We start from the raw sequence: 13052 nt of genomic DNA, 5'->3' as shown, positions 1-13052 counted from the left end.
ATTTGGACAAAACAATGTATTTAAATTCAGATATAAAACTGAATACAACGATAAATGTAATTATCATATATGAAATAATAAATACAATGTCTTAATTATTACATATCACATAATTTACAAAAGTTCCGGCATTCGTCTCAATCCCATCGAAACTACATGACTATCATGTTTAGCTTGAGACAATGACTTGGTTAAAGGATCAACGATGTTGTCAGCTGTTCTGACCTTACAGACTGTAATTTCCTTCCTTTTAATTAAATCTCTAATTACATGAAATTTTCTAAGTACGTGTCTAGACTTATTACTAGACTTGGGCTCTTTTGCTTGAAAAATTGCCCCACTGTTATCACAATATAAAGTGATAGGATCCTTAGCGGTTGGAACTACTTTCAGTCCCTCTAAGAATTGCCTAATCCAAACAGCTTCCTTTGTAGCTTCAGAGGCTGCAATGTACTCAACTTCCGTTGTAGAATCAGCAGTCACGGACTCCTTAAAACTTCTCCAGCAAACCGCCCCTCCGTTCAACAAAAAAGACAAAACCAGCCTGGGATTTCAAATCATCCCTATCGGTTTGGAAACTGGCATCCGTATAACCTGTTATACATAGTTCAGATTCTCCTCCAAACACTGAGAAGGAATCCTTAGTCCTTCTCAAGTACTTCAGAATATTCTTGACAGCTATCCAGTGACTCTCACCCGGAGTTTTCTGATAACGACTCGTCGTACTCAAAGCATAAGAGACGTCAGGACGAGAACACATCATAGCATACATGATCGATCCAACAGCGGAAGCATAGGGAATCGGTTTCATGCATTCAATATCCTTAGGCTCAGAAAGACACTCTGACTTACTCAAAGTAATCCCACTGCCTATAGGTATAAAACCTCTCTTGGAGTTTTTCATATTAAATCGGTCAAGAATCTTATCGTTATAGGCTTCTTGAGTAAAAGCTAATATCCTTTTAGATCTATCCCTATAGATCTGGATACCAAAGATGCACCAAGCTTCTCCCAAATCTTTCATTTGGAAGTGATTTCCTAACCACTTCTTGACAGAAGCAAGCATATCTACATCATTCCCAATGAGTAATATGTCGTCCACATAAAGAAGTAAGAAAACAACTTTACTCCCACTAAACTTCATGTATAAACATGGTTCCTCAACACTTCGAGAAAAACCATTCTGTTTAATAACATGATCAAAACGATGATTCCAACTCCTTGACGCTTGTTTAAGACCATAAATGGATATGTTAAGTTTTCATACTTTGTTAGGATTTTTAGGATCCATAAAACCTTCAGGTTATGTCATAAACTCTTCCTCTTCCAGAAACCCGTTTAGGAAGGCGGTTTTGACATCCATTTGCCATATCTCATAATCATGAAATGCATCAATCGCTAACATTATCCGAACAGATCTAAGCATAGCAACTGGTGCAAAACTTTCATCATAGAGTAAACCATGAACTTGGGTGAAACATTTTACCACCAATCTAGATTTGTAGACATCTTTATATCCATTCATGCCGATTTTAATCTTAAATATCCACTTACACTGAGGAGGTCTAACATCTTTAGGTAAGTTAACCAGGTCCCATACCTGATTTTCATACATGGAATCCATCTCGGATTGCATGGGTTCGAGCCATAGCTTGGAGTCAAAACTAGTAATAGCTGCTTTGTAGGTTTTTGGTTCATCTTTTTCTAAAAGCGAAAACTCATAGTCACCATCTTCCTCGATAAAACCAAGGTATCTATTAGGCTGGCGACTAACCCTCTCTGACCTCCTAGGTTCAGAAGGAACAATAACCGATTCAGACGTAGAAGGAACATCTTCCTGTACCGTTACATCTGTTTGTGGCTCTTGAACTTCATCAAGTTCAAATTTTATCCCACTGTCTTCTAGAAATAAACTCTTTTTCTAGAAAGACAGCTTCACGAGCCACAAACAGTTTGTTTTCGTTACTATTGTAGAAGTAATATCCACAAGTTTCCTTAAGGTAGCCTACAAATATACATTTGTCAGAACGAGGTGAAAGCTTATCGTCATACTTGCTCTTGACATAAGCATCACAACCCCATACTTTCATGTATCGCAAATTCGGGACCTTCTCTTTCCATATCACATATGTGGTTTTGTCAGTTGCTTTAGTGGGACTTTGATTAAGTGAGCGTATAGCAAATAAAATGGCAAATCTCCAAAATGACTTAGGTAACTCAGTTTGACTCATTATTGATCAGACCATATCTAATAGAGTTCGATTCCTCCTTTCAGCCACACCATTCAGTTATGGTGTGCCAGGAGGAGTTAACTGAGATACAATACCACAGTCTTTAAGGTGATTTTTAAAGTCATTACTTAAATATTCCCCACCACGATCTGATCGTAATGTTTTAATCTTCTTATTTAATTGGTTTTCTACATCATTCTGAAACTCTTTGAACTTGTCAACAACTTCACTTTTATACCTCATTAAGTAGATATACCCATATCTACTCATGTCATCGGTAAAAGTAATGAATTAGTCATAATTGCCTCTAGTAGTGACTGTCATTGGACCACACACATCGGTGTGTATTAAACCCAACAACTCACTAGCTCGAGATCCTTTTCCTAGAAAAGGTGCACGAGTCATCTTGCCAAGAAGACAAGATTCGCATGTACCAAATGATTCGAAATCAAAAGGTCTAATTATACCAGTCGACACTAGTCTTTTAATGCGTTTCTCGTTGATATATCCTAATCGACAATGCCATAAATAAGATAGATCGGGATCACCAGTTTTGAGTCTTTTATTATCTAAATGATAAACATCGTTGCAATTATCTAGAATATAAATACCATTGATTGAAATAGCTTGGCTATATACAATCCCATTAAGGGAAAAAGTACAACACTTGTTTTTAATTACAAAATCAAAACCTTCTGTGTCTACCACAAATACTGATATTATATTCCTAGACAATGTCGGTACAAAATAACAATTATTAAGAAACAACTGCAACCCCGAAGCTAAATTAATTACATAGGTTCCTACTGAGACGGCAGCTACTTTAGATCCGTTTCCCATTCGGAGATCAACATCACCCTTGTTTAGCTTCCTTGCGCTTTTTAGGCCGTGCAAGCGATTGCACAAGTGAGAACCACAACCAGTATCTAATACCCAAGTTGTATTTGATGTGTAATTTATGTCTATTATAAAAGATTCAGTTGAGAAATTACATGCTGGCTTCACAATGCCAGCTTTGATGTCATCCAAGTACTTTGAACAATTACGCCTCCAATGTCCCTTGTTATTACAATAATTACAACTATCTTTAAGAGGATTACCCTTCTTAGTGTAGGGTAATATCCGTATAAAACCCTTAAATTATAGGACTATAACGTAAATTTAATATGCGATTATTGTCATAAAACGAAAAACATGAGAAAAACGATAAAGCATTAAAAATAACCTCGGGTCCTTTGAGATGCGGCCTAAGAACAGAAATCAACAGAGATTTCCTCCTAATCGTTGCACCCAAGACCGTCTGAAACTATGCCCTTTTGCTAGAAATGTATTCTCTAATTGCCTTGCAATATTGAGAGAATTGTTGTGAGTTTTTGCTAGATGTGAGATCTAGGTTTAGAGAGGAAATGTTCTCCCAAAACCCTAATAATTTTACAAATGAAAATCATTAGGTTGCAAATGAGGAGAGGCTCTCCTTTTGTTTGCTCTACTCGGCCAAACCGTGAGCCCTCTTGGGAAGTGGGCTTCCACTTCCTTTTAATTTTAACTCGTGGTCCGGTTCGTAAAATGCTAAATGTATATGACGCGGTTTTATTATAAATCGTCATCGGTTATCGGTTATTAAAACATCAACTAATAACTCGGATTAGTTGAAATATTAATACATGTCCGACAAAGACAATATTGTATAATTAATTCCATATACATTAATTAAATATAATCGTTTATATTTAATTTACGAATTAACTGTTTAATTCGCCTTAGCCCATTTTATTTAATCCGTATTAAATAAAATATCTCAACATCGCATTTTGACTAATTACTAGTCAAATAACTCGGACTAACTGCTTAGTCAATTTTCTCGCATCAACATGATCAGTATTTTCATACCGTCACATCTCTCAAACGTATCCTATAGGTGTGACTTTTAGGGACCAGTTGATCACCGCCATCTGTATGACAATAACGTCAAACTTATCTAGCAAGCCAACCGTTATTGATAAACGTGGACCAACTGATTATAATACAAAAGTATACCCTTTGATCCTTTTAGAGATTTATAAGTCCTTGCACTAACTGTAAAGGACACCAGCCCCAACAAGCTCCCACTTGTCCGTACAAGTGTATGTGCAATGACGTTATCCGCACTAACTGGAGGACACAGCTCCAACAAACTCCTACTTGTCCGTACAAGTGTATGTGCGATAACCGATTCTCATATTCATTTAAAATTTCTCCCACTCAATGTAAAACAATTTGCAGATCTGGATCCGCAAAGGTCGTATTTTACAATCGATCTGTATCTAGAGTGGTTTCCCCGACTAGAGAGTAACTCAACCGATAAAACGAATTCGTATTCGAGCATGGCCATGCATTTCGATTCTGACTCCTCGAGTGGCCCTGAGAAATATCGAGTACCTGATAAAGGCTGAATATTTCCTTCAACTCGACTCCTTCCGATCTAAGCACAGCATGAAATGACCCAGAAAAAATCTACTTGGCCCCCTGTTACGGATGACCGTGAGAAAGAAACCAAAGTCACCCAAAATCTGCCTTAGTCTCAAGAGACAGTCGATAGTCAAAAGAATCGACTCTTAGGATCACCATGGAGGTCCTATTTACGACCGGGCACCGAATGTTATAAAAAATTTAGGACTCCACGTCGATGTCACAATTGTGTCCTACGAAATATCCGTATAAATCGCCTCGTGATTGGTCACCAACCTTTTGACTTCGGCTCGTTGAACCCACCATCAACCAACGTCACAAAATAATTACCTTGAGTTATCAGCTCACGTGGGCAATTAAGGACAAAAAATATAATGTTTGTTCAGTTCACTTTGTGGTGTTCAAAATTGTCGTACAAAACCACATGAAAAACTAAATATATAAATATCAAAACGATGATGTCGTATAGAGTACATAAGGGAATGAATCTAATCCATACAAGAGTACTACAACTTAGGAACACGTTTAATTCCCATGGAATTAACGTGCCCTTCATGCTTATCTTGTCGTAATGGTTTAGTGAGAGGATCTGCTATGTTATCATCTGTAGCAATCTTTTCTATCACTACTTCCTTTTGCTCCACGTAATCTCGGATTAGATGAGCTTTCCGTTGTACATGTCTAGACTTGTTGCTAGACTTTGGCTCCTTAGCTTGGAAGATGGCACCTCTATTGTCGCAATAGATGGTGATCGGGTCATTCGAACTAGGCACTACAGATAGTCCTTGTACGAATTGACGCATCCATATCGCTTCCTTTGCGCCTTCAGGACGCGGCATAGTACTCGGACTCGATCGTAGAATCTGTTTGTACACTTTGTTTGGAACTCTTCCACTGATGCAGCGCCATTAAGAGTAAAAACGAATCCAGACTGAGATTTCGAGTCATCTCGATCCGTTTGGAAGCTAGCATCTGCGTAACCGGTTGCGCATAGCTTTTGATCGCCTCCATAAGTCAATGCCCAATCTTTAGTCCTCCGTAGGTACTTAAGAATGTTCTTGACACCATCCAATGTGATTCACCTGGATCTTTGTTGGAATCGACTTGTCATACTCAATGCATATGCCACGCCCGGACGTGTGCATATCATGGCATACATGATTGATCCTATAGCCGAGGCATAAGGAATCCGTGTCATGCGCTCTTTCTCTTCCGGTGTCTCCTGGTGCACGAGACTTGCTCAAATGCACCCCCGGAGCCATAGGAAGAAACCCCTTTTTGGAGTTAGTCATGCTGAATCTCTCTAGGATTTTGTCTATGTAAGACTCCCGATCGAGAGATAACATCCGACGTGATCTATCTCGATAGATACGGATGCCCAAATTCTTTGTGCCTCTCCCAGATCTTTCATCCGGAAATGGTTTTTCAACCATACTTTCACCGAAGTTAAGAGAGGTATGTCATTCCCAATCAGGAGTATGTCATCGACATATAATATTAGGAAGACAATCTTGCTCCCACTCGACTTGATATAAAGACATGGTTCCTCGACCGATCGAGTAAATCCATTTTCTTTATCACTTGGTCGAAGCGATGATTCCAACTCCGAGATGCTTGCTTAAGTCCATAAATGGAACGCTTAAGCTTGCATACTTTCTTAGGATGTTCAGGATCGATGAAACCTTCGGGTTGTACCATGTACAACTCTTCCTCCAAAAAGTCGTTTAAGAAGGCGGTTTTCACATCCATCTGCCAAATTTCATAGTCATGAAAAGCGGCAATCGCTAAGATAATCCGAATGGAACGCAGCATGACTACGGGTGCAAAAATTTCATCGTAGTGCAAACCTGGCACTTGGGTGAAACCTTTAGCAACTAGTCGTGCTTTATAGATATCTTGTTGACCTTCCACATAATGCTTTATCTTGTAAAGCCATTTGCATTGAAGGGGACGAACCTTAGCAGGTAAGTCAACAAGATCCCATACGTTGTTCTCATACATAGAGTCCATCTCGGATTGCATGGCCTCAAGCCATAGCTTTGAGTCAGAACTAGTCATGGCACCTTTATAGGTTGCGGGTTCACTACTTGTTAAGAGTAGAATGTCATCTATGTCATGTTCCTCGACCATACCAATGTATCTGTCCGGAGGAATAGAGACTCTTCCCGACCTCCTAGGTTCCTCAGGAATATTTACCGCAGCCGGGATTGTAGGAATTGGTTCCTCCAATGGTTGCTCGGTATTTGGTTCTGGAACCTCCGACAGCTCGAAGGTTCTATCACTCTTTGCATTCTCGAGAAATTCCTTCTCTAAGAATGTCGCACTAGCCGCAACAAATACACGTTGTTCGGTTGGCGAATAGAAGTAATGACCAAGTGTTCCTTTAGGATAACCTATAAAGTATGTCTTGACCGATCGCGGGCCGAGCTTATCCTCGTGTCTCCACTTGACATAAGCCTCGCAGCCCCAAACCCGTATAAAGGACAAGTTAGGGATCGTTCCCTTCCATAATTCATATGGAGTCTTGTCAATGACTTTAGACGGACTTCGGTTAAGTATTAGAGCAAAATGACGAAGAGCATAACCCCACAATGAGTCAGGCAAGACGGTGTGACTCATCATGGATCGAACCATATCAAGTAGAGTTCGATTTCTCCGTTCGGACACATCATTCAACCGAGGTGTTCCGGTGGAGTTAATCGTAAGGCAATCCCACAGTCTTTAAGGTGTTGATCAAACTCGTGAGAAAGATACTCGCCACCACGATCTGAACGTAGTGTTTTAATCTTTCTACCCAGTAGGTTCTGTACCCTATTCTGGTATTCTTTGAATTTCTCAAAGGATTCACTTTTGTGCTTCATTAAGTAGACATAGCCATATCTATTTAAATCGTCCGTGAAAGTGATGAAATACCTATAGCCTTCTCGTGCGTTGATTGACATAGGCCCACATACATCCGTATGTATGAGTCCTAATAGGTCGGCAGCGCGCATTCCAACACCTTTGAAGGAAATTCGAGTCATCTTACCGATGAGACATGATTCACACGTGCCAAATGATTGAAAATCAAAGGCCGAGATAGCTCCATTCTTTATGAGATGTTTTACGCGTTTCTCATTAATGTGTCCCATACGACAGTGCCATAGATACGTTTGATCTTTGTCACCAACCTTTAACTTTTTATTCATTACGTGTAATATTTCGGTGGTCTGATCTAAAACATAAATTCCGTTCATGGAGACTGCCTTGCCATAAATCATATCGTGTAATGAGAAAATGCAAGAATTATTCTCTATTACAAATGAAAAACCAAGTTTGTCAAGTGCGAAAACTGAAATAATGTTTTTCAAAGACTGGGTACATAATAGCGATTATATAAAAATAACTCAAATCCGCTAGGAAGTGGATCACATATGTTCCCCTCGAGACGGCAGCCACTCGTGCTCCATTCCCGACACGCAGGTCCACCTCACCCTTTACGAGGGGTTCGATGTTTCGGAGCCCCTGCACATGATTACACAGATGAGAACCACAACCAGTATCTAGTACCCAAGTTCCGTAACTTGCGTGGTTAATCTCAATCATATGAATAAAAGTAGAAGAGGAAGAAGACATATCAACAGGTTTAACGCGACCTGCTTTTATGTCCTCATGGTAAACAGGACATGTACGCCTCCAATGCCCAGTCTTGTGGCAATGATGGCATTCCATGTTTTCGGTCTTGCTCTTTGTCGCGCCTGATGAGTTACTTGCCTCACCAGGCCCACTCTTACCTGACCCTGACTTCTTGAACTTCGGTTTGCCTACTGCTAGGTCTGCTTGAGCTTTGCCCTTACCCTTGCCCTTGTTTGTCACAACGAGAACATCTTGTTTCATGCTCCCACTGAACCTCATGTCCTTCTCGGTCTGTACGAGAAGGGAGTGCAGTTCATGGGGACTTTTCTTCAAATCATTCATATAGTAATTGGCTCTAAAGAGCGCAAAACCATCGTGGAGTGAATGGAGCATGCGGTCAATCACAATGTTCTCGCTGATTTTACAATCAAGCGCCTCCAGTCTCTCGACATTCTCAATCATGCTGAGAATGTGTGGGCTAACCGGTTGGCCCTTCTGGAGTCTCGCATCAAAGAAGCGAGTGGTAGGCTCATAGGTCACGATTCTCGGTGCTTTCGAGAATTCCTTAGTGAGCGTGGTGAAAATCTTGTTTGCACCTTGGGCTATGAAGCGTTTCTGCAAATTGGATTCCATTGCAAAAATGAGTACGTTTTTAATCGCATCCGCTTCCATGACGAAGTCGCTATACGTGGAGACCTCGTTAACTCGAGCCGTGGGGCCTGGGCCTGGCGGGAGGGGCTCAGTCAAGTACTTGAGCTTCCCGTCAGCAGTGGCAGCATTCCGTAATGCCGCCTCCCATTCCGCGAAGTTTGATCCATCATTCTTCAGTCTAGTAGACTGATTCATCTGATTCATGAAGATCCGAAGCCAGGACTCACGGTCCAATGTGGCACTTGGCATTGGGTCATCGAGGATGCCAGCCATTATGTTATTAGCAGTTTAAAAACGTGATCTACGCTGAAAAAGAAAGAAAAACAAAAACGAAATAAGCAACTCATCGAGGTGATTTAAGTCTATTTAAAATTCATTTTAATCGTGTAGACTCATTGCACTTGCATAATTGATCTCCCTCAAGAATAATACAAGTGATCCCAAGACTCAATTTCCGTAAATTGATAAGCCAACTGTTTAGCTAGTTCTTCCGTAAGAACTCTTGGTCGATAGATTTCCGTAAATCCTATCTATAGTCCACCATAATCACAGGATCGTACGAGTGACCATGGTGTTGAGATAAAATAAGTCAATCAGTTCCAACTTACCCGACGTAGAAGGGGTCATATTATGCCTACCGACGAAGAAGGGATTCATTGGAGTTTGACCTATAAAGACTATTCTCAATTTTTGGTTATACGAGGAAGATCCCATCAACTTAGTTTTAATTCATTTTAAGTGAACGAATAACTAGCATTACGTGAATGAATTAACTTAGGTGATGGCTTAAAATTGATCGTGTGACATGAGAATGTCATAGAAAACTAACGCGTGACCTCTATATGAGTCAGTTTTCATGCAATTATTAGGTGGTTTGGTTTTAGGCGGAATATGATGCAATCTATCGTTACGATGAAATAAATAAAAGAATGCAAAACGTAAATAAAAATTCCTAGTGTGGCCTATCCTAGTAAAAAGAACATGATACAACTTTGGAATCCACCGTTGGACCCGAGAAGCTTGTCTTGATGTTCCATCTTTTTCTTGCAGCGGGAGTGAGCATCCGGTCTCCATCTTTGGTCTTCTCAAAATTACAATTAAAATTTACAAAATATAAACCTATTTACATTCTAAATAAAAACTGTAATTATAAAAGAAAAACAAAATGAAATGGAGATTCGAGATCTCAAAATACAACCAAGACCGTGTTCCATCATTACGGTAACACGTTCTACTAAGGCCACACTAAGTTACAACCGTTTGTAAAAAAAATAAATAAATACGTAATAAAAGCATTCAAAACATTCAAAATAACGATAAATAAAATGCATCAACTAAAACAAATTTATTCGTGACATAATTCCGTAATTATGTTAAAATTTATCCAAACCACCTTTAATGATTAAAATTATGTGACAAAACCGCTTTAATCAACTTAATTTTAATCCGTGATAATCCGTTACTTTAAATCATTTTAAAATAACTAAATGGTACGTGAGTGAACCGTTTCACTATCAAGCGAATGCATAAAATCCGTATTATGCACATGTTAAGGCCAAAAAAAAATAAAACACAATTTTTTTTTTTTTTTCTTCACGTCAGCCGTGAACAGTACCCAAATTTTTTTTATTTTTTTTTATTTTGGAGCTGAAATGCCGAGAGCTCAAAAGCAAAAAAAAAAAACAGCGGTACCAAAAAAAAACGTGAGCCTCAACAAGCAAAACAAAAACGATTTGTTAAAAACCAATTGCAATTTAACCTAATCCGTATAGAATTGAAACTACAATTGATGAATCTTTAACATATTGTTATGAATATCGATTACAAGAACAATATGCAAAGAACAAATCGAATACCAAACATCGTCTGATTAGCACGGTTTACAAAACAATAACAAAAAGACATGGCACGGATTTCAAGAAAACAGCCGTGTAAAATCAAGACACGGTTTTCAACAAAAAAAAAGAAACAGCCGTGCAAAAAAAAATTTCAGCCGTGCAAAAAAAAAATCAGCCGTGTGTGTTTTTTTTTAACAAAAATTTATCGATTCAATTCGTTTGATGAAAAACACATAGAAAAATTTACGTGGCCTCGCTCTGATACCATTTGTAGGGTAATATCCGTATAAAACCCTTAAATTATAGGACTATAACGTAAATTTAATATGCGATTATTGTCATAAAACGAAAAACATGAGAAAAACGATAAAGCATTAGAAATAACCTCGGGTTCTTTGAGATGCGGCCTAAGAACAGAAATCAACAGAGATTTCCTCCTAATCGTTGCACCCAAGACCGTCTGAAACTATGCCCTTTTGCTTGAAATGTATTCTCTAATTGCCTTGCAATATTGAGAGAATTGTTGTGAGTTTTTGCTAGATGTGAGATCTAGGTTTAGAGAGGAAATGTTCTCCCAAAACCCTAATAATTTTACAAATGAAAATCAATAGGTTGCAAATGAGGAGAGGCTCTCCTTTTGTTTGCTCTACTCGGCCAAACCGTGAGCCCTCTTGGGAAGTGGGCTTCCACTTCCTTTTAATTTTAACTCGTGGTCCGGTTCGTAAAATGCTAAATGTATATGACGCGGTTTTATTATAAATCGTCATCGGTTATCGGTTATTAAAACATCAACTAATAACTCGGATTAGTTGAAATATTAATACATGTCCGACAAAGACAATATTGTATAATTAATTCCATATACATTAATTAAATATAATCGTTTATATTTAATTTACGAATTAATCTTGTTTAATTAAGCCTTAGCCCATTTTATTTAATCCGTATGAAATAAAATATCTCAACATCGCATTTTGACTAATTACTAGTCAAATAACTCGGACTAACTGCTTAGTCAATTTTCTGGCATCAACATGACTGTATTTTCATACCGTCACATCTCTCAAACGTATCCTATAGGTGTCACTTTTAGGGACCAGTTGATCACCGCCATCTGTATGACAATAACGTCAAACTTATCTAGCAAGCCAACCGTTATTGATAAACGTGGACCAACTGATTATAATACAAAAGTATACCCTTTGATCCTTTTAGAGATTTATAAGTCCTTGCACTAACTGTAAAGGACACCAGCCCCAACACTTAGGCTTAGGCTTGGTAGAGCTATTCACAATAGCTTTACCTTTGCCCTCCACCTGTACGGGCTTCTTACCTGTGTTCCTCTTAAACTGCTTCTTCCCCTTCACATTGATCGCAAGTACATCCCTCCTCGTACTCCCACTCAATCCCATGTCCTTCTCTGCTTGCACAAGCAGAGAATGGAGCTCATGTAAAATTTTTCTCATCTTTGTCATATTATAATTTACACTAAATTGGGTAAATCCTTTGACATGTAAGAGAGAGTGGAGCACTCGGTCCACCACAAGCTCGTCGGGGATCTTACATCCCAACCGCTCTAGAGTTTCCACGTACTCAATCTTTTTAAGTACGTGTGAACTCACAGGTTGTCCATCTTTGAGGTTAGCCTCAAATAAACGAACTGCGGTGTCATATTGAATTATCCTCGGGGCTTGAGAAAACATAGTAGAAAGCCTCGAGAATACTTCATAAGCATTGCGGAACTTGACACATTGCCTTTGTAAGGCATGATCCATTGAAAAAATCAAAACATTTTTTATTGCAGCAGATTCCTTTTGATAATCATTAAAAGCCTCCCTTTCATCGGCAGTGGCCCTAGAACTAGGTGAAGGGGGAGAGGGATCGACTAGATAGCGTAATTTGCCATCACCTGCGGCAGCTAATCGAAGTTGTTCCTCCCAATCTTTAAAATTACTACCGTTGGCTTTTAATATATATTTGTCCATAAAAGAACGAAACCATGAATCTCTAGCTATAGTGACGGTTTGACTAGTAGAAGTCATCGTGATTACTACAAAGGAAATAAAAGGAAAGATTAACATTTATCGTCTAAACATTTTAACTTGTGAAACTATTTTAACAAGTTCCCATTTATATAATAATCTCCCTCTGAATTATATAAATGATTCCAAGATCCAATTTTATATAAACACGGGCACGGTGGATTGATTCAAACCATATTTATATAAATTTGGCGAGTCAACAACTTTGACTGATTCTACTATTAGAA

This window comes from Silene latifolia, chromosome X (assembly GCF_048544455.1).
Source record: "Silene latifolia isolate original U9 population chromosome X, ASM4854445v1, whole genome shotgun sequence".
NCBI classification, from domain to species: Eukaryota; Viridiplantae; Streptophyta; class Magnoliopsida; order Caryophyllales; family Caryophyllaceae; genus Silene; species Silene latifolia.
This window is presented reverse-complemented; position numbering follows the sequence as displayed.